The sequence below is a fragment of the Coenobita brevimanus genome, chromosome 94 (genome assembly GCF_032717465.1).
Source record: "Coenobita brevimanus isolate Jiangsu-jjx chromosome 94, ASM3271746v2, whole genome shotgun sequence".
In the NCBI taxonomy this organism is placed as follows: domain Eukaryota; kingdom Metazoa; phylum Arthropoda; class Malacostraca; order Decapoda; family Coenobitidae; genus Coenobita; species Coenobita brevimanus.
Genome location: NC_137047.1, coordinates 17,409,261 through 17,435,291, shown reverse-complemented (window position 1 = coordinate 17,435,291; position 26,031 = coordinate 17,409,261).

Sequence of the window (26,031 nt, the reverse complement as noted above, 5' to 3'; positions counted from 1 at the left end):
AATCAAGTACTTCTGTTTGCCTTTCAGCCATTTAATTCATAGTTCATTTTTGGACCATATGCATATTCATTTCTGTGCCGTTCAATGAGTATTTGTGTATGGTGACGATGGAATTCTTTTGTTTTCTAATAAATTGTCTTCAACGTTGCAAGGAACTGCGAGGCCAATTATCAATCATCATCATACAAACAAATATTTTAACTGGATGGACGGGAAACAAGAACAGGAAAAACAGAGAATTAAGATATGTTAACGTTAGTGTGCCAAGGGATGTGAGTTGTACACATTATTCATTCACCATGCATTAAAAAAAAGTTTCTGTGATTAAGATATAGGAATAAATAAGTGATAGATAATTCCTTATCTTTAAGATATAATTCTTTTTCTTTAAAATATAAATCCTTATCTTTAAAACCACTAAGGTTGCGTATTTTTTCATAACGCGTGTGTATTTTTTTTACATGTTTTCTTGATTTTTTTCTTTAAGGATGAGTATCTCAAAATCTGATGTATGCATATGATGCAGTGATGCCTGCAGATATTGGGAAAAAAAACTTGGTAAACAGGTGAAGAGTTTTGTGATTGTCTGTGAGCTTGGTGCCTTGAAAATATGTGTAGATAAGAGTAAAATGATGTTTGTTGAAAGAGAAGGTGACTCTCAGTATGATGTTACGGTGAATGGAGAAAAACTTGAATTAGTGAGAGGGTTTAAAATATATGGATGCAGTGATAGAAAAGAGAGGGGCAAATGTGTAAACGATGTGGAAAGCAAAGTGGATCAGGGAAGGGAAGTAACTGGTGCTAGGAAGAGTTTGATAAGAAACAGATCTGAGTGGGCGGCGATAGGCTAGCATGAAGGAGTTTTGTGTCTGCTTCAACATACAGGTGTGAGACTACGGTATGGCATGAAAGTAAGCAGCCAAGAGTAAGAGCATTGGAAATGTGGCTGTAAAAGAATATTTGTGGAGTGTGAGGAGTGTACAGGGTAAGGTATAATGTGATTCGTGAAAAATGTCGAATCGTGAAAGCTGTGGACACCCAAGTCGATAGAAGTGTACTTCGATGGTATGGTCAGTAGGAGAGAATGAGTGGGAATGAGTGATGAAAAAGGTAATATCTCAGCGAGTCTGGAGGTGGGAAAAGCATGGCAGACCTGGAAAAAGGGGGATGATTATGGTAAACAACAGTGTACAAAAAAAGCGAGTTACGGAAAGTGATGATGCTAGGGAACTCAAAGTGGATGAACCTGATTGGAAGAATTTTGTATGGAAGAGTGTATGACAAGAGTTTGGTACTACTGTTCTTTCCCGGTGAAGTGATAGTTGTAGGCCTGGTCTAGCTGATAGGTGGTATAAAGCATGTACCGTAAGTAATGATGTATATGCCTGCGATGTGAAGTCATGATTCCGTGGGCTAGAAAGATGAGTGTGTGTGTGTGTGTGTGTGTGTGTGTGTGTGTGTGTGTGTGTCCCATTCAGGTGGGTAGACTTTGGTTATTTATTTTTTTTATTTTTTTTTTATTTTTTATTTTTTTGCCGTCTAAATACTACCTCACTCCATCTTAGGTTGGGAAGAGAAGCATAGATGATGATGATGATGATGATGATGATGATTTTTATTATATAAAGACACTCTACGGGTAACGATATAATTTTTACTTGCTTTTATTTCTGTTCTGTTTTGATCCTGCCCACAGTAATAAGACTGAGATAGAGTTACCAAAATGATTACGGTGATGATGATGATGATGATTATGGTGATGGTGATGAAAACCCATACGAATAATCAATAACTGAATAATAAAACCATTAACATAATACATGAACAGTGTAAAAAAAAGGCAACGTGTGCCTGACATACAGTATAAGACAACCTAGTCAGGCATCAGTTAAAAATATAAGTTAAATTTATCCACATTATTTTTAACACTGGAGTTTTAACTTGAATGAATTTATGTTTTAGTTTGGAATGTTAACCGGTTATTTGAAATTTTCATTGTTATAATAGTTAATGCAATTTTTATTTATACTCTCTCTCTCTCTCTCTCTCTCTCTCTCTCTCTCTCTCTCTCTCTCTCTCTCTCTCTCTCTCTCTCTCTCTCTCCACACACACACACACACACACACACACACACACACACACACAATTTTAATCTATTTATCAAGAAACATAAGTACTGTGCAGAGTTTACTTGCTGGATAAAGTAAATATGTAAATCCAGACACGTCGTAGGTGTCCATATTATTACCAGCTCGTCCTACAAACAAGACTTCATAACAACACATTGGAAAAGATGCCTGGAATACCTGGGACACGAGGTAGAAATCTTTTGCTATCGAAATACCAAAAGATACAGTACAGGCTGCCAAAGAGATCAACACTTTGCGATAATGTTATGTTCTTGTAATAATAATTAAAGTACATCTATGCAGTGAGAATGGTGGTATTTCAACAGTATTATTTATGATCTGGCAGCAAGTAATAGAACAATATTGGGTTGTGTAAACTGGCGTGTTATATTGTGCATGGAATGTTCGCAGTGTTGCTGGGGTGAGGGGCACACACACACACACATACACACACTGGGTCAAAATGGTTCAGTTCCCAAAAGTTCCTCTTGTTTTTAGGGGTAAGTTAACCCTCTCAATCCGATGGCATACTTTTTCCATCTTAGCCCTGCTTTGTCCAGGCGATTTTTTTTTTTTTTTTTTTTTTTTTTTTTTTTTGATCCAGGAGACACTTTGCAAACTACAGGGGTTAGACAGAGTCTTCCATAATCCCATTAGAGCTAGATATCCTTCCAAAGTTAAACAAAATAGTCTGGTGGTTAAAAAATATATATGTTCTTCAATCTCAATCAACTCCTTCCCTTACACAGTTGAACATAATCGTAGGGTTAACTCGTCTGACGGTAGCAGAAATCAAATAAAAAGTACGTCAGCGAAATGAGGTTAAAGAGATCAAATCTGTATAAACCAAAGATAAGGTTATTCGAAATGATGCTGATTGTGTGTCGTAAAAAAAATAAATAAGTAAATCGTCTATAGCCTGAATGAAATAACCAAATGCGTCTGTATCAATGAGATGGGTCGATAGACATGGAAATATCTAGTAAACATTTGATAAGATAGTGGAAATATCTAGTAAACATTTGATAAGATAGTGGAAATATCTAGTAAATATTTGAAAAGATAGTGGAAATATCTAGTAAACATTTGATAAGATAGTGGAAATATCAAGTAAATATTTGAAAAGATAGTGGAAATATCGAGTACATATTTGATAAGATAGTGGAAATAACGAATAAATATTTGAGAAGATGGTGGAAATATCGAGTAAATATTTGATAAGATAGTGGAAATAACGAGTACATTTTTGATAAGATAGTGGAAATATCGAGTACATATTTGATAAGATAGTGGAAATAACAAGTAAATATTTGATAAGATAGTGGAAATATCGAGTAAATTTTTGATAAGACTGTGGAAATATTGAGTAAATATTTGATATGAGAGTTGAAGGGCCAGTCACAGGTCAGGATAAGCGTAGGCCTGCTGAATATTAATGATCAAACTTGTACATTATTCGAGTTTGCTTTATTAACGTGTTCAATATGATATTTTTTTTTCTTTTTTTAATCGCTGTCCGAAAAGACTTAGGGGAGATCTCTCTTAGTAAACGGGTGAATGAAAACTATCTGCTTAACCAACTAAAAAAGTTTGGAGTTAGTGAAAATAAAATTAATCAGATGTCCTCGTGGTGCAGGGACAAGCTGCGAAAGAAATAAGAAAACTGCCTCCTAAACCAAATAAAATTGTTCGAAAAGGATGTCCTCGTAGTGATGGGGTTAGGTGAGAACGGAAAGAGAATGTTGACATTATTGTTGCTTGGTCTTGGTCATATAATTATATACAGTGAGGGTGGTTGAGTCTGTCCGTCGTCTGTCTGTCATCAAACTCTTTCTAAATTAAAAGAATTTTTTTTTGTGAAACTCATACAAATACGTTTGGCCAGTCTGGGGTTCATTGCTTACAGAACGGTCTATATCATTCGTACTACGTCCTGATAATTTTCTTCAACTTACGAAAGAGTTCTCTTACCGAAAGGTTTAATCTAATCCCACCCGTTCGAAAATTTTTAAGTTAATTAATATCATTAGCAATTTTTAAAAAGTCATCGCAGTGAAAGAGTATAATTAAATTTTTGCCTCGTGTACTTCATAAGACAGCTTCCCCACCTCCTGTGACCAATCTTAATAAACAACCTTCCTAAATTTTTCCTCAAAATTAACAAGTTTTTGCGTGGAAATTGCAGTCGCATTTAATTATGTGATGAAATTTAGTGCCCCAAAAGTAACTCATGACGACCACAGTTCACAATCAACTTTTTACATTTTAAACATTTTCAAAACTACCCCACTCAGAAGAGAACTGAGTTACTTTTTCCTTTATAATTTTAAATGGGGAAAAAGTTATATGAGTAGAAATTTTAAATGATAAACATTTCACACGGAAAAGTGAAATTAAGATGAGAATTTATATCGCCCAAGCTAATATATTTTTAAACTGATGAAATTATTACTATATTTGGTTGAATCCGACAACCTTGTGAGTTTGCCTGATTGGTAAATTTGGTAACACGAACTTTACAGAAGAATGAAAATATTTTAGTTCCAAATTATATGGTAAAAAAATCAGTCAATTGTTGCCTGCACTCCCCTGACACATCGATATAATATTTATTATTGAAGATAATATGTAGATAAACACAGAGAACATTATGCACAGAAAACACCAAATAAATGCATTCCAATTCATCGTTGTGCATATTCCTGTATATAGTTGAACAGTTCATTTTATGGAGAAAATTATATTTACATTTATATCGATATATCTACCTCATTTACTATTCATCTTATTCTGCGTGTGAAATTAATTATATATTTCTCCATAATTATAAGTCGTAATCGATATTTATCGGTATCTATCAATATCTCTTTGTATACTCGTGATTGTATTGGATATCTATATGCCTCTATCACATGTGCTAACGTATACACACCTGTATGTGAATATTTTCACATAGGCCTGTACCTGAACAAAAACACATATGCCTTTTCATAGAAACACATACATTTACCTTCATGCACACGTACCGGTATGTACGGTACGTGCATGTGCCTGTATTTCATATATGGTATATTGACTTACGGGTGTGGATAATTTTGATATACATACGAGTATATGCGGCCCTTTACATAGAAAGTGGTAATTACGTATTTATACTCTGCATAATGATGTAAACGTTTTATTCCACAGGGGTGCACAATATAAATTTTAGTTTTCCAACCATCATCACAACCCAATTTTTAAAAAGCTTCTGGTAAATATTAATCAGTTCTTTTCACATTGTTACCCCAGTTAGTTGAAAATGTACTGTATAGTATAAACAAGACTTGCCATTTTAAGCTTCATGCATATATTGATACATTTCTATACATAAGAGAAACCAGAATCCTGAGTTGCAGTTAAGTAAAGCTACCATAACTTACATAATATTTTATCAGCTAATTTTGACAAGAAATTCGAGAAGAGGAGGAAAAAAATTGCTAAAAACTTCAGCGAAATCCAACGGCCATGGAGCTAGTTAACAAATAAAAATACTGTACAGTACACATTTGTTTTTTTCGCTGAAGCAGGAGGTCTGCATCACCCGACGCAGAGATATACAGTGTGCCTAGACCAATATAATATGAACATACAAACATGCATACCCACGTAGGTATGCATGCATGTATGTATTTATGTATATATTGTAGGTGGATGGATACATACATAAATGCATTCATATACATGCATAGAAATTCAGGTGTGCATACGAGTACGTCGGTGCATGCGAAATTTTGTTTATATAATAGTGAGAGTGAGAGAGAGAAAAAAAAAATTGTAATTTTCTCAAGGTTGAGCATGCAGCTGTGATCTGACTTCTAATCAAGATAACTGCACATCTACTTTAAAAGTAAGGCATACATCATATATGATCTGTACAGTAGGAAGAAGGGTGGCATAATCTTCGCAAAGTTAGTCATGCTCTCACATAAAAATGAAAAGAATAAATTAACCTGAAGATTATAACATCATTTAGCTAGCCATTCATCGAAATGACTTTTTAATAATTCTTGTGAGCGTCAGATAATTTTATGCAGTGTGGGAGGGGAGGTACCATGGAGATGGGGTAAAACAGTACTTCCATTAGTTCCTTCACTGCAGTGATACATTTTCCTGTAAATTCTTGACAGTTTCAGACCATTATATTTAGAGTAAGGTGGAACGATCATAGTGTAGGGGGTTAGCCATTTTCATATTACAGTAGTTTAAAACTGTACAGATTTGCTCAAATGAAGACCATTAGCTTATATGTGATCTCATATGACCGTAATACCCAAGTTAATTTGTGCCTTCTTATGATAATACCGCATTCAACCGGAAGATGTCTTTCATAGTGTTCATGCTACCCCCGGAGGATTTAATTTAGCTTCGGAGAGAATGTTCGACCTTGGGGGTTAGATAAGCCTTCTCTGATAACCTCTTCACTGATTTAGCGCTCTAAAGAGCTGGAAAAAATCAAATACTCTGTTTGTAGCAAGAACATAAAATGTCATCGTAATGAGAGGCTACCTTATCTTTAAGACTGGATTAAATAACAATAAAATATGGAACTGTAAGTCCATGTTGTTTCGGTTGACTTACAGCTTGGTGGTTGATAAATATTATTTCATGTAGTTCTGATTTAACTCCATCACAGGTTTAAGGAAAAAAAGAAGAGCTTGATAACATTTGCTGAGAAGTTTTCATTCTGTTCGTAAAAGCGTCTTCTTGTAATTTATTCCACATGACCCTTGTTTCTTTTTTTTTTTATGGGGGGAGGGGGGTATGTATAATTATCAGAAGCTTGAAAATGTTATTTCTGCTGCCGTCAACTTTCTCATAGTCTTGACGATTCTTGTATTCTATTCTCACTATCCCAGTCGACTGTATTCAGCTAAGAGGGAGTTACAGAATCTAGAGCGTAATAAAATTCTGAGGGCGGATGGACAAAGAGGTGAATAAGAATTTTGTTTGTGCCTCATCTGGGCCTATCAGACATCCATGGCAGATCTGCAGCTGACGCTAGAAGTGTGCTGGTGGTAAACACCCAGACTATTAAAACTTGTAAAAAGCTGTGGCAGTATCAGTAATCAGCTTGACTGTTATGAGTAAGTGATTTCTTATTAGTACTTTTTTTTACCCGTTTGAACAGTAAGCTTTTTATTGTAGTGATCAATGTTGGTCATTAGATAGATAGATAGACAGACTGATAGATAAATTCATTATTATGTGTGGTTAGTTTTTCAACAAGCTTTTATTTCTTTATTTAGTCAAGTAAACCATGAACACATGTATAGAATATACAAACTTTCTTTGCATGAAGTTAAGCTTATTTTATATATAAATCCACTGAAAGTTATTTCCTGTAATAAGTTTCACTATATTTTTAATACTGATATTAGGTAATTTATATTAAAGATTTTCTAAATTGTAAGTTTTTATTCAGGAATCATTTTAAATATCAGGTATTAGGCTAGTGACTATAGCTTCTTACATGTTTACCATAAATAATAAGAAAATCTGGAGATACAACACCTTAAAACTGTCTTCAAACGTACTCTGATTGCTTATATGTTATTCAATATACATTGAGCCTTTTGATTTCCTTGCTGTCATCATAATGCGTTCTGCAGGACTACCAAGAAATTATTGTAAAATGTTGAAATAAAATAAGTTGAGGTTTATCGTTATTAAAAATCATGACATCCAAAATTGTGGCAGCTTATTTTGAATGTTCATATGTATTAAAATATAGTTAATGACACACACACACACACACACACACACACACACACACACACACACACACACACACACACACACACACACACACACACACACACACACCATAGACAAATAAAGCAATAAACAGTCTTCCGTCTCGGTGGGCATTTATCAAACACCAGCAAAATATCCACCTGGGAAAGGCAGAGTGGTCAGGTGGTGGGAAAGTGAACTGCTGAAAATAAGATTGCGAAATCAGTTCTGACAGAGGTAGAAAACAGTGTGAGAACTAAAATTTCGTAAAAACAGTTACTGAGCTTTTCCAGATGACACACTCTCCTGTTGTAAAAACGCCCCTGATAGAGCAATCATGTGTTAACTGAGATAGGCCAATACCCCCGATAGAGCCATGATGCCGTAACTGAGATGGGCCTAACATATTTCTTCTATAGACGGTTGGGTATTAAGCCCTAAGCAGGGGTATGTGAGGGAGCATGCGCCATCTCTTGGTGCTTTGGAGGACTTCAATGACTCTGGGAACGGACGGCGTTTTCTATGCCCAGGATCATATGCCTAGATTGTTCATACATAAGCGTATGTGCGAGTGTTTATGTATGTACTGTATGTTTGTATGTGCATGTGTATGTATGTTTGTGTGTAATACTGAAGGTATGATTGCATAATACCAGTAGTTGCGGCAGTTTCAGCCAGCTAACGTAAATGGTTGCAATTACAGCCTTGGCTAAATGCAGTGCAATTATATAAAATTTTATATGCAATAGCTGTTAATGGAAGATATAATTATTTACCTGCATTGTATCAGGGCTGGGTTTCCATTGGATTTTTTTAATGCCATGGGTGGAAATGTAATTTCCTAGTAATCATAACCCAGCACTGGAAGATATGTACCAGCGTGAAGCAGTTATTATTATTATTATTATTATTATTATTATTATTATTATTATTATCATTATTATTATTATTATTATTATTATTATATACAAGTGGATACTGAATCAGTGTATTATAATCTTGTGTAAGTGTGTTTTTCTTTTTTGGCAGATATTCTGTTCAATTCATGCTATTTGGAATTTTTTATGTTCATACATCTGATTTTACAACTAGAAACTTTATTTATAGCTACAAGAGGGGAGCTGTGTTCATTCTTTTTGCCGTAGCTCTCTCTATATATAAATATATATATATATATATATATATATATATATATATATATATATATATATATATATATATATATATATATATAAATATATATATATATATTTTTTTTTGCTGTCTAAATCACCTAATACTTTCACTTCCATAATTTATGCTGTATACAGGTGTCCATTAAGTGACATCGTGTTACCACATTTTTATGGTGTTAGATATATGTATTTGCGAGAGTATAAAAAAATATAATACTGTAGATGTTTCATGACTGATACCTAAGGGAAAATGTTTAACTCTATGACACATAATGCTTTATCACCCTATTAAAGCAATTTAGGATTGCAATTTATAATGAAGAATGCAATATATATATATATATATATATATATATATATATATATATATATATATATAGATAGATAGATAGATAGATAGATAGATAGATAGATAGATAGATAGATAGATAGATATAGATATATATAGATATATATATATGTGTATCAATCTATCTATCTATCTATCTATATATTGATAGATAGATAGACAGATATTACATGATGCCTGGAAAGTACTGAGATCTACGCACATATTTTGATTACAAACTACTCTTTAATTGTAAACAAACTTTCAAAATTTATGAATAGACAGACAGACAGATGGACGGACAGATTGAGAGATAGATAGACAGGTAGACAGATAGGCAGATAGACGGATGGGTGGACAGCGTGTAGGCAGTACAGTACATCAGCATTTAGAGGAATTATTAAAATATTTCGAATGTATGTATAAAATAAAGCATACAGAAATGAACATTTACAAGTACAGTGGTGTTTCATAGATATATTGATATATAGAAATACAGTGTGGCCCAGGAATAACTGCTGTCGCCTTCAGGGAAAAAATATTCAACCTAAGGGCAACATGGTATGAGTTACATTGCTGACATCTACAATATTACCGTGCTGTATTGTATATGTACTCGTATACACATATTGGTTCCTTTTAGCAACACGTAAGTATGTGAATATCTTTACATGTATGAAAATATATATTCAGACACAGAAGACAGGTCAGAGCAACATGAAATAATGCCGAGACGACGTTGCCGAAAAAATATCAGCGAGCGAGCGTGCATAATGGTAATCAATACACGTCAAGGTGTGTATAACCCATCGTGTTTACACCGCGATAACCATCACTCCCGTCCTCTCTCGCCCCGCCCTCCACCTCTTCAAGATGCTGCCTCCACCTCAAAGACACTGCTCTCCGCCTCCTGAAGACGTTGCCCTTCTCCTTCTCAAGACGTTGCCTCCACTTCTTCAAGATGCTACTTCCACCTTCTCCAGATGATGCCCTTTACCTCCAAGACGCTGGCCTACACCCCAGAGACGTTGCCCTTCGCTGATTCCATACACACACGATAACACCCGGGATTAGGACAAGACGCACGCTGAGATGCCGTGTTTCAAACCCAGACTGAGAATTGTAATAGTAGCGAGGAGACGTGAGGAGGAGGAGGAGGCAGCATCTAGGGTGGGTGAGGGGGTTGGTAGTGGTGGTGCTTAGATGCGAAGATAGAGGGCAGCATATCTCCAGTCTCCTCTCCTCCTCCTCCTCCTCTCTCATGCCGTGTCTTCGTCAGCTTCACACCCTCCTTTCCTTCCTTCCCACCCCTCCTTCCCACCACCATTCATGCTTCTGTTAAAACCCCCCAACCAATCCCCTCCAGCCGTCCGTTCCATCTTTCTCCATCGCTCCCTTCCCCCCTCCTCACGTTCTCTTCCTCCTTTCCTTCTATCCCCCTAGCCGGGATGTCCAGGTCATTTCTTACGCTATCCCTCCTCCTCCTCGTCCTGTCGGTATCCTGCAATATCCCCTCCATTCCCTCCTGTCTCTCTGTCTCTCCATATAATCCCTTCCCTTTCCTCCCCCCTCCATCCCTCCCCTCCCTCTAGACGAAAGATCCAGCCAGCCTCCCCATTGGTCGCCTGAAACGGTTGCACCATCGCAGGTAGAATAATGTAGGGAAAAAAAGAGACGGAGGGAGGGAAAGGTTGTAGGGGATGAGAGGAGAGGAAGGGGAGGGGGGATGGGGGGGGAGGTCGGCAGGTTTCCCTTCCCCCCCACCCCCCTTCCCCCTCTTCTTCCCCGGCTGGAGCGCCACACAACATGGCGGACCTTCCAACATGGCCGCCACCCCTAGTCAGTCGTGGGAAAATAGCTTCGCGCTTTCCCTCCCTCCCTCTCTCTCTCACTAACTCACTCTCTCCCGCTCTCCCTCCCTGCCTCCCTTGCGACCCGCGCTCTCCCGCTCTCTCTCTTTCTCCCAGCCTCTCTTCACTCCCCCCCCCCCTCCTCTCTCACACTCGCTCTCGCCGCTCCGTTTTTCCTCTCACCACGCATGACGCTGCTCCTCTTTTGTCGATTTCCACAGACCGGGAAAATTAAGTTGGAGGTGGACGCAGGTGGCAATGTTTTGGTGCTTTGGGAGGCGTTGTTGTGTGGGGAGAGGTGGGGTGAGGTTAGATTGGCTTAGATTAGGTTAAGGCGCGTGAGATGAGGTCAGGTTAGCTGGGGTTAAAGTAGTTTAAACGAGGCTAGGTTGGTTTAGATTTGACAAGGCGGGGAGGGGTGAGGTTACACTGGTTTAAATAGGGTTTGGGAAAGTGATATGAGGTCATGTTAGGCGAGGTTAGATTTCGGGTTAGGTTAGGCGAGATGAGCGAGATTAAATTGGGTTAAATGTGAAATGAGATGAGATTAAAGGAAGTTAGGTATTATGTGCTTAGTGTGGGTGAGGGCAGGTTAGGGTATTACGGCTTAGGTGTGCCTAGGTTAACTTCGTTTCGGTGTTATTTGACTAGACTGGGCGTGGATGAACTAGGCTATGGTAGATGAGCTACACCGGCTTAGGTAAAAGGAGGTGAGGTTAGAGTAAATTAGGTTAAGTTAGGTGAAATTAAGCGTGGTGAAGTTATGTTGAGCTAGGTAAGGTAAAGTGAAGTAGGGTTAGATGCAGTGATATTAAGTCAAGATATAGAACATTAGGTGAAACGAGGTTACATTATATGAGTTTCGATTAAATTTTAGTCAGGTTAATTTAGATTTGATTAGCTAGCGTAGAAAGGTGCAAGTGTAACGTTATTGTCTGTCTTCTCATTTATTTATTTATTTATTTATTTATCTATTTTTGTCAGAATTTTGAAGTTAGGGTAGGAATAGGATGGTTCTGCTCTAGATTTAGCTTAATGTCGTAAGTATAATTAATATTTTGAGGAAGAGTGGTTTTTATTATATTTCTTCACTGTATTTGAATGTTTGGATCAGTGATGAATAAGTGAATTTTTATTCTGATTTAGTGTGCATGTGTGTGTGTATCGGGGTGGGCTCTACAGTATGATTTTTTTTTTTTTTTCAAGTATTCAGTGTACTGTTACTACTTCGACAGTTCAGCATTTCATAACAACAGATTTATATGTACTAATAATTTAAATCATTAAAGTAAAAATAATGATAATGATGATAATAAAAAAAAAGATGATATTGATAACAACAACAATAATAATAATAATAATAATAATAATAATAATAATAATAATAATATCGAAATAATATATACAGAATATCATAATTTAGATATTTATCGTAAGTAAAATTTAAGATGGTGAATATTTATTAGAAAAATATTCAACAAAAATGCGTATACACTTCTGCTTGCTAATGGTGAAGGATGAACTACCACACAGTAACTATAAGGGACACCTGTTGAATATAAGTTATAGGATGAACGTTGCCAATGGATGTGACAATTTGAGGAACCCACCTGTGTGAGGACGAAGCAAATAAAAATAATAAAATAACCACTATCATTATCATTATCATCATCATCATCATCATCATCATCTTAATGCTGACGAATATTTCCATTACAAATCCTTATTGAATTATTATTATTATTATTATTATTATTATTATTATTATTATTATTATTATTTTTCTTATTACTAGTTCGATTTTTTACCAATTTTTTTCTCTTCCCTTTCCTTCCATTTTCGACTGCAATACAAGGCCAAGAAGCTAATTATTATTTTTTCTTTTTACCGATTTCTTTTCGTCCTTTGCCTTGCGTTCTAAAGTTCGTCAAAAGGCTAATTGATGTACGGGCACTTTTTTATCAATATTTTCTTACCTTTCATTTTTCTCTCTGTTCCCACCCAAGGCAAAGCAGTTAACTGATATGCTTTTACCTCATGATTTCCCAGTCACTTTCTTTCCTTTCCTTTTCTTTCAACCTCATTCAGAGCGTGATTTTTTTTTTTACCAAATTTTTCCCCTGTCGTTCCATCCTGGGCTTCCTTTCAAGAGGTCTAACTAGGTAATTTATTTGCTTTTTTACCTTATTTTCTTTCCTTTTCTTAAGTTCTGGTCTCTTGTTCTACCCTAATTCGCACACGACTGTTTATTTTTTTTTCCTTCCCTCTCCTTTTCCTGTCTTATCATGCGAGGCAGAGTAGCTAACAAGCGTTTTTTTTTTTCTACATTACCAAATATTTTCCCTCTCCCTTTCTTTTTCTTTGAGCTCACACTCAAGTACAAACTGGCTAATTGTATTTTCATTACCACTTTTTTCTCAGTGGTTTTTTTTCTCTCTCTGGGCTACCAGTTACTATCTATATACATAGATATAAAATATTTTTTCTGACATTTCCTCCCTCTAGATTTCTATACAAGACGATGTAGCTTTTTTTATTCCTCCTTTAGCTTTTATCCCTTTTTTCACACACTGACTAACTGATGCGCGAGTATTATTTTATAATGTACAAATCTTTCCCTTTCCTTTCAGTTTGAGTTCCCATTCAAGGCGAAATACTTGATCGTTATGAACTGTTTTTTTTTTCTTTTGCCATATTGTGCTACTTTCTTACAGCTCTTCCCTCCCATTCAAGCCACATCAGCTGAGTGATGCATTATTTCACAATTTAACATGTTTTTCTTCCCTTTCCTAACGCTGGGCTCCCATTATAGATGAATTACTGCTCCTGTATTTTTTTTAACCTATGTTTTCCTTCTCTTTTCTCTCCTTGTTGGCTCCACAATTTTTGTTTACACTATTGTGACCGCAGTTTTTAGTATTTCAGTTTATCTAACGTCAGACAGTTGTATTCTACAGACAGTAAGTTGATTCATACTGCTACATTAACATTAGGAGCACTAACCCTTTTACAGTCGCATTGTCTCGTGCATTTTTACTCCATCTCATGCAAAAATCAAGAAACTTCTACGGTCAATAAAGTTTCAGGTTTCTTGCTTACTCTCAGACTAGTAAAGTAATTTATAATACACACACACACACACACACACACACACACACACACACACACACACACTCTTAAATAAATAGACACACACACACACACACACTCTTAAATATATACTGTATATATATATATATATTTATATATATATATACTGTATATATATATATATATATATATATATATATATATATATATATATATATATATATATATATATATATATATTACGATTAATTTCCTTCATTATCTGTGTAAATTTTTAAAAAATATTAAAAATTATATTTTGGGGGTATTCAACAGAATTATTCTGTCTGCAGATATGCGTTTAAGTCCATAAAAATTGTGAAGCCAATACTTCGGAGGCATGGGTAATATGTGAAAGAATGCGTGTGACACTTCCCTTAGCACTCTGCTGGTGGGTGTATTTGGTTGCTCATTGTTCCCTGTTCCTAAATGAAGGGGGATTTAGAGGCAGGATTTAGTGATATAATGATGATTTTGATCATTTTAGCTTAATTAAAACAAAAATTATTAAGTACTAGGCATGTAGAGTAAGAGCTCAGAGATAAAGCTATGACATATCGATTAGTGTGGGTCAGGAGAAAAAGAGTTAAACCAAGAAAAAATGAAGGCTATGGCAGTGAAGTGTTCTGTGGTGCTATGAGAAACGGTGGTGTGCTGCAGTAGGAAGATTTTTTTCTTGGTTAATGATGTACCTTGATGGACCGTTGGATCTGCCTCTCCCATGACGCGGCAGTGGGCAACAGATAGACCAATAAATAATTATTCAGATATAAATACTGATACACGGTCAGATAAACGTTACATAGCCTACATACAAACATACATGAAATCAGAGACGGGCGGACAGACGAGCAGAGGTACCGGAGTGACAGCTAGATAAGGTAGATATACAGTAGATAGATAGATAGTTAAACAAAGACAAATGGACCTAGATGGATACACAGAACCTTTTAATTGGGAAACAGAAATAAATAATATGACTGTCCCTGCGTGTAAAGGTTGATGGACAACTAGAATAGCCTACCAGAGTAGTACAACCCGGAAATAGAACAAGAGTACCGGTACACTACAACCAGAGAGAACATGAGTAAACTATTGTAAACTTGAAATCTACTGCGCCGGGATGAACACGAATAGGATATAAAATTTGGGGAAAGAATCTAATGTCCTTTTTCGTTTTTTAGACTAGTACAGATTAATGATGGGGAGGATATAGGTGCAGGAAAATACTGTGTTTTTCTTCCTTTGGCTATGAGCAGTTAGATGAGGAGAATTTTGATCAACTCCATCGTCACTTCAACATTTTTTCATTAATATACGGGGATGGAGAGATGATGATGATAAGGATGATGATGAAGGTAGTCATTATTATTATCATTATTATTATTATTATTATTATTATTACTATTATTATTATCTTTACCGGTATTATTATTTACTGTTTCCTTATCGTAAGAGAAGATATCGATATGTAAAATATACCAAAAGCAGTTATAATCGATTATAAACGATAAGGTGATTAAAAAGATTCATTAGATTTTTTGAAAAATTGAAGGAAATGAATAATTCATCCCTAAGTGTACGATATATATTAACTATGTAATGTGTTAATAATCTCGCCATCTAAGTCGTTATCATTATTAAAAAATGAATATCATTTTTTTTTTTTTAGAAAGTGAATATAATTTTTTTTTTTTTTTTTTGCTGGATTGGAACGGTCCAAGAAAAAAAGGGCAAATATAAAATGGAAATATACCTGAACATTAAAATTCGCACTTATAAAACTGCAACCCAAGTTAATAATTTTAAACCAATCTACATTTCGATCTCAGGCAGGGTTGGAACACATACTGTACACTGTGAAATTTAAAGCACCAGAAAATAAATTAATGACTCAACAGTAGATAAGTGGAAGGTGGTGAATTATATACGCTTCAGCATAAGCATGTCTGTATTCTTATTTATACATTTATTTATACGTATGCAGAAATGGATGAAGCTCCTATTTTATTGAAGCATACCTGGCATTCTGTTCGAACTTATGTCTGACAATTTTATTTATCTAAGAGTGAGCTGCAGATCCTTGAGAAAATAAATAAATAAATTAAAAATAACCACTGATTATAATTATGCAATGAAAGTCAGTGGAGGAAAAAATACAAAGAAATGCATGTACATTTCAACAAATATTTTTTTTATTCCATGACTACTTAAGCTTCATGATCAGGACCAAATTCATGCAAGAAGAAACCAAACGTATTTTTTTTTCATGTGTTTTTCTGGTTACTTATTGCAGGTTATGTGTTAGCTCCCTGTACTAACAAAAGGCAGGGAGTTTTTGTTAATTCCTTTTGCTCGCCTGGAAAAAATATGACGCATCTGAAAAAAGGGGGGTCCGACTCCGTGGAACCCCCCCCCCACACACACACCCACCCCACCTTCCCCTCTGGATCCGCTGCTGGTATATATGTATGTATTTTTGCCTTGTATACAGTAACTTGCTTTTCACTGCACAGTTTTGATTCCTTTTGTGTGTGTGTGTGTGTGTGTGTGTGTGTGTGTGTGTTCTGTAACTGTATATTATTACGCCTTGGAAACAAAATGATGGATTTGTGTTTTAATAGAAATAATAATTATTTTGTTGTAGTAAATTAATTATGCATTAGACACAAGCAACATAATTTTACAAACCCAAATGATATGTATTGTAAGTTCTGCATTTAAAAAAGAAAACTAACCCCTTCTGATAGAGACTGTATTTAGCACTGTATGGTGAGAGAGGATAGTGTTTGGAAACTCCCTGTACTGTTGTTTGCAGATGATACCGTGTTGTTGAGTGAAGACGAAGGGGAGCTGCAAGGCTTGGTGGATGAGTTTGAGAGAGTGTGTAAGAAACGGAATCTAAAGGTGAATGTAGGGAAGAGTAAAGTGATGGTCTTTGAGAGAGGTGAAGTCAGTGAATGTACAGCGAGGTTGGATGGTGAGGAATTGGAAAATGTGAGTACGTTTAAGTACTTGGGTAGTGTGATGAGTAAGGATGGAGGTTTGGAGGGTGAAGTGCTTGAAAGGGTACAGCAGGGAAGAAAGGTTGCTGGTTCTTTGAAAGCAGTGATAAGAAACAGGGAAGTGAGCATGGAAGTGAAAAAGTTACTACATGACAGTATTGTGATACCAACTCTAACGTACGGAAGTGAAGCTTGGACGTTGTTGGAAGGACACAAGTCAAGAGTGAGAGCCGTGGAAATGAGTTATTTAAGAGGAGCCTGTGGAGTCACATGGAGAGACAGGCTGACGAATGAGGATATAAAGGAGCGTTGTGGTGTTGATGTGGATGTGATAGGAAGCGTTATGAGGAACACACTGAGGTGGTTTGGCCATGTGGAGAGGATGGAGGGTGAAAGACTGACGAAGAGAGTGTATGTGAGTGAGGTGGAGGGGGAAAGAGGGAGGGGGAGGCCGAGGATGAGATGGAGAGATGGGGTGGAGAGGTATATGAGAGAGGGGGGTGTGAGTTGGGAGCAGGGGAGTGAAATGGCGGGGGACAGGGCGACTTGGAGGCGATTTGTTTGTGGCCACCCCAAACGGGATTGAGGCGTCTGGCAATAGATAGAATAGATATTAACATCTACAGTCAAGAGCCTTTTTGAAAACTTATCTTCCTACCTCCAGATGAGATTGGTACACTTCGGGGTGAATTTTTTTAGTGAGGGGCTCAGAAACAATCTCTGTTACCCTTCACTACTTCACGTCTCACCCCAAGCAGAGTGAAATCGTCTGTAGGTAGGAAATACAAAATGAAATAATGCGTCATCAGATTGAAGGGGTTAATTTAGCTAATGACATTCTTTTCTTTTCTCCTGTCATTTTATTCATTCCTTTGTTTATTTTTTCGCCATGGGATAAACTTTTTGAACTGGAAGGTTCAGATATATGCTTCATGAATCCCTTCATTATAAATGGTCTTCCTCAACTTATGTGAAATCGTCTGCTCGGTAACCTGTATATAAGAATAAATACCTCATTGAATTGAAGAGATCTTATTATTAACACAGTGAAGGCTGCAATATACTCACGACACTTTCCAAATTTTAGCAAATATGAAAATAAGTTAATAAAAAAACAGTTCTTTCATGTTAAGGTTGTTAATTCAGTTTCTTCAGTGGCACCTAATCCATTAAATTCCTAGTTAAATTCAGTTATTTACATTGTTTATTTCCGTGATTTTTGAAGCATTTATTTGTTGATTTTCTATCATAGGTAAACTAATTTGATAAAGAGAAACAATGAAATGATGGTGTTCGTTACGGTGAATTATGAAATTTGAAAAAAATTATGAGAAATGAAATATGGCCATTGACTGTTAAGAATTTTAGCGATCGTTTTTATCTATAAGTTCTGGAAAAATATCACTGTACCAAACCCTTTGTCAGTGTGACTTTCTCTGCATTACATTATAGTCAGGTGTTGAAGAGGAAAAAATACCTAAGCCCTACCATAATTGTAATCCTTGTGAAGAATTAGAGACTGTTTTAACGCCCTGGCTGCCGATGGTTCCTCAAAATTGTTTGGGGTTAGCGAGAATATACATCATTATATAAGTTCGATTGCACGGTGCTAGGCGGTAGTAACATTAATTTAACCGGTATGTTCATTCATATATATATATATATATATATATATATATATATATATATATACAAGTGCAATATGAAAAATTATCTTACAGAGAAATAATAGTTAGAGAGAGAGAGAGAGAGAGAGAGAGAGAGAGAGAGAGAGAGAGAGAGAGTGAGTGAGAGAGGTGGGGGAAGGATGTCCATGGTATTCTTAGAAAGCAAGAACGAAGCAAGAGTTCAGAGAAAATATTATGACACTGTTGCTCTTGTAATAAATAATAATAATAATAATAATAATAATAATAATAATAATAGTTACAAAGCTAAACAGTGACATTTGCTTATATTCTTGCTACCGTTAGGGAATTATTTTCAGCTTGTGGCAGATGTCTCACAGGGAAGGTTTTGGAAAATTACCTAAAGTCAAATTATTTTTCTTCTATAGCCAGACAATTATATTTAACTTATTGGAGATCATTTGAAGCGAGGAGGCTAGAAATAATCTCCATGGCCAAGTCATTCCCATTGCTTTTATTTTTTTTAAATAATTTCTATATATTCTTGCAACAATCGGATAATGTTGCATAGCCTAAGGAGAGGGAAGTGATTATAAATGATTCATCACACTCATTTTAAGGCAGAAAAAAGAGAACAAGGGGTGAAAATTATGACCTTTTAATTTGATTTTTTTTTTTTTTTTTTTTTTTTTGCTGCTTAATTTATTTGGTATGTCTTTTTTTTTTTTTTTGGGGGGGGGATATTTATGAGTTAACAAATTCTGAACTATCAATGTACCTGCCCTCATTTTATCATTATATCTGCTCCGGACGCCGCATGCTGTGTGAAGTAAGGTAAGCAAAAAATATTTAGGCGTTTCTGTTATTCATTTATCCTTTTCTCCTGCCATTCACTAAACTTGGCTCTTATCGTCGTAGGAGAACGCGACTCCTTAGCACCTTCCTGAGGCGCTTACTTCTTTATATTCTGCTAAAGTACTATGGAATTTTATTTGTGCAACGCATTTTAGAGATATGAACAAGTAATATGCACAACAAAATAGTAAGGAAAAACTGCTGAAAATACCCCTAAGGTAACGTGAATACAGGCCGTTGTCCTTGGTCTACCTCTCCTTCTTTTCCCAGTCACCCCGCCCCTCAGTAATGACTATATTGAGGCGACAGTATTCCTCGCCCATTAACTTCGCAGGTAATAATTTCGTGTCATTGCTGTAGTCCTTTTTTTCCTCCTTCACTGCATGACGATGTAGATTCCTTGCAGCGGTTAGATGTATTTACCTTTTCTTAACTTTTTACGACTCCTCAACGTCCTAGGATAAAGCTAGGTTGAATTAGGTGGAGCTGGGTTTCAGTATACAGACGGAATTTGAATGTGGCTTCGTGTAATTCTATTTGGAAGGGACGGTTTCTGCAATTTATACACCTTAGGTTCTTTCTTTTGCATACAGAAACAGGTATCGGTAATATACTAACACAAGTGCATAAACACATGCAGCAATACACACACACACACACACACACACACACACACACACACACACACACACACACACACACACACACACACACAAATACCCCTTCCCTATACACACACTGAAGTATATGAAATGTACTACGCTTCCTGTCAGGTGTAATTGTATTCTACCTGGTAAAGCCTGCAGCCTCACAGATCAAGGGGTCAAGGTCGACATTAATTGTACACCATCTCTCTCTCTCTCTCTCTCTCTCTCTCTCTCTCTCTCTCTCTCTCTCTCTCTCTCTCTCTCTCTCTCTCTCTCTCTCTCTCTCTCTCTCATATATCACTGGCTTTAGCACAGAAATTTAGGGATCATTAATTTTATAACTTTACCTGAGTGTCTGAGTCTAGCGGAGAAGAAATTCAAAATAAATCCATATATAATTAACTCAAGAAATAACCCTTCCAGCATTAAGACGCATTTTGTATAGCTTATTCTTTTTACCTCAGATGATTTTTTTTCAGCCGACTAAAAGCCTCTTGTGCCAAAAAGAGGCCACAAAACCATTTTAATAGTGCGCTCTTACTACCTCCAGGCGATTTGTAGTTTTTTTAAGTTTTGGGAAGGTAGGAAGTCAAGTCTCCCTTAACCATTTCATCATTATAACGCCTGTCTATATTTTTGTTAACTCCACTAATTGTATCCGGCTGAGGATTACCTTCTCGTACTGGGGGAGATAAATTATCTTGTCTGTTATTGTTTTGATGATGATGATGATGATGATGTAACTTTCGGTGGATGTCCTCGATTAAAGTTCAGCCCCTTCAGTACGAAATACTAAAAAAATAATAAAGAGGTAGCAATATTTTTCCCTTCTGCACTAAGAGATATTTTTAATTTTATTTATTTGTTTAGTTCTTTATTTGTCTATTTATTTATGTATTTATCTTGCTATTAGTCGATTATATTCTACTTAGGAAGGACATCTATTACTGAAGGGGCTAACTGAGAGATGAGTTGATAGATGTGTGATTCATTTCACTGGATATTATTTTATTTGTTTTACCAAGTTCATTTCCGTATCACTTCCACCTTATGTAATCGTTGCATATAGGGTTAAAATGATGACAATTATTGTACGTGAATATTTACAATGTGCAAAATAGGCAGAAATCATGCGAACACCACGTAAAAAGCTTAAAGTCTGCGTCAACAGAAAACTCAGATGAGAAGTTCAGTATAAAGCGAGCATTTAACAGCCCCATCTCCCCTCGTATCTGTCTGGCCTACTTTCTTGAGACGAGTGTGAGGATCCAGGATTTTTGTGGTCACCTTCCACGGAGAGTACAAAAGTTAGAGCACAAGCAGAACTAGTTTTTGTCATCTTTTTATTACTGATCTTTTATTTATTTACTTATTTTATCTGTTTTAATTACTGTCAGATATAGCACTGTTGTAATCTTTATGTTAAAGGCGGATTTCCTGCTCTCTTTTTCTTGTTTCTGAATTTTTTAATAGGTGGGAATGAGGTTTAGATGATAACGTTGAGGAGAAGGAGGAGGAGGATGTGGAAAAGTGTGGTGTATGATGAGAGGGAAAGTTGCTGAGTTGCTAAGTTGAGGCAGAAATACCTACAGTTTCATCCTTGTCCAAGCATCCCCTCACACCACGCGATGTCAGGCAGTCGGTAGAGATATTACGTTGCATATTTATTTTAACACCTTTCTTGAAACTAATATGATTACTACTTGTTTTTTGGACAACATAAACACTTTATCTAGTGTAAATAATTCTGCACTGCTAGCTTTCCAGTGCAAGACTGAACCCTTCCACTAAAAGATGAAAAACTACCAAAATGAATAAAAATGATCTGATGGTAACCAGCATGACGGCTAAAGGAGACGTTACGATACTGAAGGGATTAATGGAAATATCTCCAACCCAGTTCTCTACCAGAAATAAGGCTGTCGTAAGATTAACGTTATTCTTCACTGGATGCCAGAAATAAAAATAAAGGAATAACAGACGTCACCAAACGCATCATAAAACTAGAGCAATCCGAGATTGCAATCCTCCGCCAAGGAGGAGTGTGTGGTAGATCTTATGGAGATGTTATTTTGCAATTTTCGTGCAAGCATTGTAGGCATTATTTTTCGATTTAGAAGCAAAAATGTTTAAATTGCAACTATCCTGCAATGGCAGAGAATCTTTAAACAAATTCCTGGATCCGGATGATGATCCGGATCACCATCAAAATCTGATGGATTGTTCCTTGGCCCATACCCTACCTTTCCATAAAATTTCAGCAAAATCCATTCATAACTTTTTAGTAATCCTGCTAACAGACAAACAAAGAAACCAACCAATGCCAACAAAAACATAACCTCCTTGGCGGAGGTAATAAAAGCCTCACATAACACAAGGGATTCATGGATACAGTTTCTAACCCTTCCACCACCAGAGAACTGCTCTAAACTAACTATAATCATGTAGCGGTAGCCAAAAAAATATATAAAAATACAATACGCCACCGTCTTGAAGGGATTAATGTTGTCAGAATATAATGCTGTATTGTTGAAGGATGTATGGGAAAACTGCCCAGTAATTACTACCTTTAGCCCTTTCAGTCCCAGAAAGTATTTTATTTATCTGTTCTCATTACCTCCACCTGTTTTTTTTTTTCTTTTCAGCTCTGGAAGACCTCTTGTTGTGAGGGAGTAAATGAAGGCTAATTCAAACCCTTCCAGTTCCAGAAATGTCCCCCAAACTAAATAACCTAATTTGAGAATAGCAAGAATAATAACATAGATTCTCACTGGAGGCCGTTCTCTCGTGGTCTGTGGAGGCTTCATGGCACCTCTTTCTACTTTTGCATATTACACATCAGTATTCTCTTATTCTATTAATGTCTTATTTGATAGCTGTTTGTAAACATTTCATCTAGACGTAAAATACCTTACTGCAAATCCTATACATAAACATGACTTGCATAAAAGTCTTAGAAGAAAATATGCTATACACAAAAGAGAACTGGTAAGGAAGAAGGGCTAAAGGAGCCTTCCAAGATAGCATGAATGTTGCCCTATATCTTCATCTGAGCTGAAAGTAGTGACCGCGATGTACAAGACAATACACCAGTGGGTAGAGATTTTTCAAGCTCTTTCCCTCTCTGTGCCTGAAACTTTTACAATAAATAGTAACTGCTTGCGCTGAGTACGGGCTTGCACAGCACTGAGGTCATTCCCATTTTTGTTGTTTCCATTAACTTCTTCTGAACTATATTGCCAATGTTGTTTTACTGCTTCTACCTGCAGACAGTTTTATTTAGCTTAATAGTGGCCTCGTACTGAAAGTATTGCCTCTGTCGCATCTTGGTGGTAGATTATTGCAGGCGGTGAACTTTTTTTTTTTTTTTGGGGGGGGGGACTAGAAAGTCCACAGAAAATTCAAGAAGAGTACTTATATGAAGCTGATTTACTCACTTCCCCGATTTGCAATACCTGCTTTTCGGAAAAAAATTATTATTTCGCAACACGTTACCTACCTATTATTAGGGTTTTATGCAGTACGGCCAGATTGCTTACACGAGAAAACAAATACAGTATTCTGAACTTAGTGGGGGAAACACAGACTCCAGTGTGACTTAATAAATTTTCCTGCATTCTCAAACTTTAAACTTTATCAGCTACATACGTGACACTAAATTATTCATGTTGATGCCGACTTCCTTCTCGTATATAAAAATGGGAGAACGAGGTGAAAAACGAAAAATTATTCTTATAATAAAATATCCTCTAATGCTTGCTAACACCTGCCTTAATAATCCAGCAGAAGCAAAATTAATAAACTTTAATATCCAAGTAAAAAAAACAAATCTGTCTAGGCCATGTTAGGAGCTGGACGAAGTATTGTGTAGATTCATTAATTATTCATGCAACACCTGGAAAAAAGTGTTTTGACTGGGTTGCTGTTTTACCAGTTCTGGTATTTTTTCCAGGTTTGTGTGAATGTGTGTATGTACGCATATATGTATGTATCTATGCATGTATGTACGTTTTTATGTATGTATGTATGTTTGTATGTGAAAAATCCGGAAGTAAATTTCAGAGGGTTATGTTAATGTGGAAAGTTATGTTTTTTATTTACCACAAAAATAATTAGAATCATTATCATCGTCATAGACATCATCATCATCATCGTCATTAACATCATCATCATTATCCCGATTCATATTTTGTCCTCCTAAAGATGGTGTACGTGAATCCACAAACAAGGAACGAAAAAATACGAAATAGGACAATTATTCAACAGCATGCCCAGTCAAATAGGTCGCGTAATCATTCACACAATCTTCAACCCCCGGAATCCTGCCTGCACCTCACCAGCGTGCTTATCTGCACATATTTTCTTATTACTTTGATTATAGAGGCGTTCAGATATACCTGTTATGTAAAGTGAAACTGCTCACTTATTATAGGGTAAATATCCCTAATGAAGCAATAATTCGCAGGTGTAAGGTACGGCTGTCTTGATAATTAATAACCCTTTCCGTAGGAGAAGTTTTGCCATTGCTGATTATCATTATAGTCTTGTGACAGCCGGAATCAGAATAAGAATTAATACAGGCTTCGTGATGGTAGGGATACGAGAATTTATTTACATAGCTATGAGAGAAAAATAGTATTCGAGCATAAAATAACAAGCTTAACCACTATATTACGACAGCGTCTTTTACCTTTAGTTCTTCATACCCCGAGGCAATGTTATTTATTATATGGCGTTTTTCTCGTACGAAAAGGATATAAAAAAAATTCAAATTAACTCCTTCCTTACGATAATGTCTCTTCGTAGTTTATTTTTGATACCATCTTCAGTAAAACTTCTCGTACGTCGTGGCGAAGGGTGTTAAACGTTTGACTATGGCCAATTTCTCACGGCCGAGTAAAACAGTCTGGCGTAAGCTGGAATGAAAGACTAAACTCCTAATTCTCAACCAAAAGTTAATCAAGACAACTATTAACTGTTTTGCCGGGCGGGGCGGGGGAGGTTCTTTGGGCTGAAGGAAATAGTTTAGACTTGAATTAAATACTAGAGACTCTGTAAGTGGAATATTAGGCTACTGAGTCTGTTGAATATGCAGTGTTTTTATTAGTCGGCCATAATGAACCTTGGCTATTCCGGCCAAATATAAAATGATAACTTCAAGACAGGGGGATAAGTACAGTAGTATAATTTTAACCACTTCCCCATGATAACTTTTTTTTTTCCCCTCTCCAGACTATTTATTTTAGCTTGGGAGAGATTCTTCAAGCTGGAGGGGTTAGATGCAGCCCACATTAAGCCCTTCACTAAGAGAGTGTTGTTATGATGTGGCTTGGGGATACCGCTAGCCGATAAAGCTTAAGTAGCCTCGTAGCTGTTATGACATCACGGGAGGATATCAGAAATCAAACAAAAAAACAAAAGGATGATGATGATGATGATGGAAAAGGGAAATGTAAGAAGAGAAGACGAAATTCAATGGTGGTGGATGAGGAGGAGGAGGAGGAGGAGGA